The following is a 5858-nucleotide window of genomic DNA, read 5'->3' as shown; positions in this document are numbered from 1 at the left end:
CTTTATTTCCTCATGTTTTATCTTACGATCTTTCCTGTTGCTTATTCCCTTGTTGGTACAGGTCATGATCTACTTTGTTGGTTGCATTGGAAATTTCATTTCACGTGAGCCTGAACTATCCTCCGTTAGGAATGGGTTTAGGTTAGTCTAGTTTGTTTTTTTGTTGTTATTTTGTTTTTCATCTCATGCTTTTATTTCACAATAAGCCTTGCATGAAAGTGGTGTTTTGGTTCTGGATAAGCATGGAAAAGTTTGGAAGGACATTGTACAACTATTAATGCTTGGTTAACTATCTATTCCCATCTTTTCATGGGCCTTGTGTCTTTTAGTCCATAATGCTTGGAGGAAAAATAATTTCTTTCTTAGATAAAACCTTAGTAGATCTACAATGCTCGAATCTATAAATAGTATATTCTTCTTTAATCAGCATTTTTATTTGATTGGTTTCAACTCATCAACTTGGTTGAGTATAAAAGGGAGAGGAGGAAAATCTATAGTGAGCAGACTATATTTCAGAGGTATATATAACCTGTCTCTAAAGGAACAACCTCTCTTGATCTTAATAAGTCGAGATTCCTTTTCCACCTTGGTAAATAAATAAGTGCTTAAGCACATTTCAAAAATAAATAAATAAATAAATAAAGGGTGAAAGAAGAGAAAGGCTTCCTACGCAAAGAGGTGAAATAAGCAACTTCGTTGGGGTATTGAACAGGTCTGCTCACAATGAAGCAATTCTTATGTTCCTGTAGTACTAAACAGGCTCGCTGGCAGCAAAGAAACACCAAATATGAAAACCAAGACTATGACATGTTTTCACTCACATATATATATACTCCTAATCCTGAATCGAAAGCTGAAGTTTGAATTGCTTCTGTAAGTGTTCGAATGATGAAGAGAATGATGAAACTATATCTTTAAGTCAAGCTAAGTAAGGAAAATAAGGTGATTGATGGGATGGAAAAATACTTCTTGAACTGCTAGACCTGCTTTATAAAGTTAGACCCATTCAGAGAAGTTGGAGTTCTACTAGTGTGTCACCAAGTGTTGTAGCTGCTACAACTCCCCTCTAAAACTTTTCCTATGCTTCGATTTTGGAGCCTACCTTTGTCTACAAGAATTGACCTTTTCATTTTCAACTTTTCCTCTTGATTTCTTAGTATTGCATTGACTTATCTTTCCATGTATCACTCATGTGTTGTCTTAATTATGTTGTCATGAGGACGAATATGTATTGTCGAAAACAATTATATAATTTCTGAAGGTAAGTAATTTCTCTCTCCAACATAAGCTAAATCATGTCTTGAATTAGCACTAATTACTTGTCTTGTTCCCAACAATTATGCAATCCCCTGTCACTGGATACTGCGCAAATTGTTGAAAAAATAAACTACACAATCATGTGAGACATGCAACCATTGAGCAAGAAAAATGCAAAATCCTTCACTGTGAGTCAAAACTGCGTAGTCCATTGTGCCAGTGAACTTCATAATCCATTGTTACCAAGAATTTCCCAATATATTTCTGGTGGGATGCATAGTCCTCTAGATCAGCTAAGTATGCATCCCTAGAAAATAGGGAATTTTCATTCCACTATGACGGTGTGGCACACATTTCTATTTCAGATCTAAAGACAAGTGCCACTTTCTCCTTGATTTTAGGTGTGGATGTCACAAACCCTAATCCTAATCTTGTGAGAGTAAATCTATATAATAGAGGCTTTTAGAGCTCATTTTCACATTCGACATTGGAGCTCTAGCCATTCTCACAAGTTCAAGGAGCAGTGGATTTGATTTGCAACACTTTTCTGGGTAAGTTTCTCAAGTGTCAATTTTTAATGATTTTTCTGTTGCTTTTTTCACTTTTGTGTTTGAAAGTGTCATTTTTCCCGTTTTTTCACTTTTGAGCTACTTTTACAAGTGTCACATCACTTTCTTGCTTTTTTGCCTACCAGTTGTCACTGCTATTGGGTATATTTATGCATGCATGTTATTCCTTTTGTATTATCTCATCTGGATGACATTAATGATTGATATAACTGATTCAAAGACTAATCTACACCCCTTCCTTCCTCAGTCCAAGACTTGAAGTTTGCCTGCTAAATTGCAAAATCCTTAGGGCTTGCTATCTTTTCTCACTGCACAATACACAATCACAAGAAACAAGACCCTCTTCTTTCCAGGTACAACTGCACAGTGCATAATTATTGGCCTCCTCCAACTACGCATTGCATAATCCCAACTAGAAGTGGCCATCCCAGGCCACTGAAACTGCGCACTGTGAAATCCTTCTCTCTCTCTACCAGCTGTGACTACGCATTGCGTAGTTCCAGTCCACAATCTAGTATGCTGTCAACCAAAACTGTGCAATCTCTCTCTCTTATTACGTATTGCGCAATTTTAGTGTCGAGTCTACCTGTTTGCTAGTCAACTTTTCACAATATTTCCCCTCAGTGACTGTTTTGCCACTTTAAAGTTGATTGATGAACTAATATTTTAAGCTAAATTGTTATCACCATGAGTGCATCTCTTGAAATAGTTGTTGCAGGTCCTCAAAACATTACTCTTTCATTATCAGATAACACCATGCCTCCCAAGAAGATATCATCAAAGGAGGCCACCGAAAGAAGTATGGAGGAAGTCATTGATGGTCCTTTAATATCAGTTCCTATCCTGTCAGATCCACAGTTATACATTGAGAATGATTCCACTGTCACTTGGCATAGCATCAATGATGCATTCACTACGAAAAATTTCAAAGAATATTTGGAGGATAGGCAAGTTTACATCAAAATTCAATGATCAGGGTTCGATAGTGTCACTTTCAGGTTCCTAGTTTTACCAAGTGCATGAGTTATTAGATGGATTTTGCAAGGCTTGGATACAAATAACATGTCATTGAACAATGCAAGTGGGAAATAAGTTACCTCCTACTGACCACATGACATCCACTTGATCTATAAGTTGCCTAAGCCTGAGAAACATCTGGATTCACAATGTTATGTAACCCTAAGCTATCTTAACTCTAAGGAAGTTGTTAAGTCATGGTGGAAAGAACCAATTTTTTTTTTCTAGACACCTAATAATACTTACAAGACCAAGTCACTTAGAATGATGTTTCAATACTTTATGGTTTTGTGCTATCGTGTCTATGGAAATAAGAATACTGGAACCTTCCCAGAAGGATGGGTCTAAATGCTACATCAGATTGTCACAAAAGGGACGATATTTAACTAGTATCATCTGGTGTCCCAACAACTATATATTAACTTGAAAAAGGAGAAAAATACACCACAAGGAAAGAAACACAAATTCTACATTTTTGTCTACCTGTTATATGGAATATGTACTCATAATGAATTCCCTAGTTTGGAATGTAAATGGACGCCTAAATAGCCTCCTATCCACAATTATTGTAAGTAATTGGAAGAATGCAACTACTGAGGAGCCTTTGATAGACTTGCTGAGCATTTCTTCAGGGTCTTATATCAGATGATCTTTGAAGAAGAGGTCCCTTGCATGTCTCATGAGGAAATGAACTCGGCGGTGGAAGTAGCAGATTGGTTTGCCTCACCAAATGGTACATACCTCAAAGTGTTTGGCTATCAGAAACCACCTCATATATTGCCAAGCTATGCTATGAATAAGGTTTTCATGCAAGAGGTTGTATATTATATTGTCACATGTTTATCTTCACTATTGCAGAAAAAGAAGAAGGCACCTTGGACTTCCTTTCCTTTGCAGGTGGGATCTTATGAGAATAAGAAATTGAAGGCTACAGATGTTGAAGCTAAGGAATTGGAAAACCTTCAGTTCGATACAATGAATTTTCATTGATACGATCCCAGAGGAGTATGTAAGGCACACTGTGTGAAGTTGCACTTTTTCTGGCCTTATGTGACTTATGCTAGGCCAGAGGAAGAAAATATAGAGAATTGCTATAATTCCTCTTGGTCACATGCACTAGGAAACAAGGCAGGCCTGCCAGTGCAATTCCTAAACAAAGTGTTACCTACGAAGAAAAACAACCAGAAGAATTCACCCTAGTGAGCATCAAGTACAAGAGGAAGGTTTCCCATAATTTAAGAGAAGAGAAGAACTGTAATTTCAAAGAATATTGAATCATTATAAAAGTGGATATGGCAGCAGGGAGGAAGAGGAAGCAACGATAAGCAGAGAAGAGGCAAGAGGAAGAGCGAATGCAGAAGGAAGAGTAGGAAAGAAAAGAAAAGGAGGATATGGGGGTATAAGAAGAATTTATAGGAAAGGAGGGAGAAAAAGAAAAACTAAAACAAGTAGAGGAAGAAAGGGAGAAACAACTAGAAGAACAAGAGAACAAACAAAAGCAAGATCAAAAGTTTGCATAAGAAATTGAGCAAATACTAACCCAAGACATGGATGTTGAACAGGTGGAGCAGAACCAAGAAGTTGACATCATGCCCATTGTAGAAAAAATTACCAGTCAACTTTCAACTCCCCACACAGATGGGCACATCCCAGACGATGAAATGGGAATCTCTCGTCAAGATGATGACATGATCATGGATATTTCCAACCTTAGCTTTAACCAACTCCAGAACAAAATATTACAGGAAAGGAGGAAATAATTCCCTAATGTTATGGTCCATCTTGCTTTCATCCACACTGAAATGACAATTGTTACCGACACCAAGAGGAATCCACAGACAATTGCTGCAACAAACTTGACCTTTGCAGGAGCTACAAAAGAAAATACAAATTTCTTGATGACAAAAATCGACAAATGGCTAAAGATATGGATGCTGCAAGACAACAAGTAGAACATCTCCAAGCTGAGATCCAATGATTGTCTTCCACAAATTATTATTTGAAAGAGCTTCAAGCAACAATATATGGTGAAATGCAGGCATTGGGAGACACAATGAGGCAACTTTATGAGGAGATGATCACCTTTCATAATGCATTATTTCCCCTACATAATATGCAAAGAGGTCTCGAGAAAATGAAAAAGTTTTGAAAGTAATCCATGCGGCCATCAGTTCGATCCAAGAATGGGGTGGTAAGTATAGAGATGCACCTGCGGAGTTGGACAGAAAAACAAGGCAAGAAGCATCCACATAATATATAAGAAACGACCTCACTTTCTTTCTAACTGATTGAAGCCCAATCGGAGTGCCGGAAGCCTACAACCATAGTCTAGGCCGAGTGACTAAAGGTTCAATTTACTTATTGGGTGGCCCCTCTCAAATAAGTAAAAAAATCGGAATGAGTGAGTGACTTCGTCGATGGCGGCCAGTCGAGCCTGCTTGCGCATCCTCTCGATGGCGGCCTTATGGTCGAGCCGATGGCGGCCTTATTAGTCGAGCGTGCTACGCACCCTGCCGGACCTTAAGGACCGCTAAAGCGCTCGCTTCAGCTTTTTGCCCTTAAGCAGGTTGTTGGAAGTATCGGTGTTGGGGCATATAGGTTGTGTTGCTCTATCTCGGCATCCGGAGGGAGGCAAGCAATTGGTTGGGTCTTGGAGCGAACTACTCATGTGGTTGGTTGGCTAAAGATATGGATGCTGCAAGACAACAAGTAGAACATCTCCAAGCTGAGATCCAATGATTGTCTTCCACAAATTATTATTTGAAAGAGCTTCAAGCAACAATATATGGTGAAATGCAGGCATTGGGAGACACAATGAGGCAACTTTATGAGGAGATGATCACCTTTCATAATGCATTATTTCCCCTACATAATATGCAAAGAGGTCTCGAGAAAATGAAAAAGTTTTGAAAGTAATCCATGCGGCCATCAGTTCGATCCAAGAATGGGGTGGTAAGTATAGAGATGCACCTGCGGAGTTGGACAGAAAAACAAGGCAAGAAGCATAATTGGATA

The sequence above is a fragment of the Pinus tabuliformis genome, chromosome 9, assembly GCF_031772625.1.
Source record: "Pinus tabuliformis cultivar Carrire ecotype Pingquan chromosome 9, CPIR1, whole genome shotgun sequence".
Classification (NCBI taxonomy): domain Eukaryota; kingdom Viridiplantae; phylum Streptophyta; class Pinopsida; order Pinales; family Pinaceae; genus Pinus; species Pinus tabuliformis.
Note: the sequence above shows the minus strand (reverse complement) of the source record.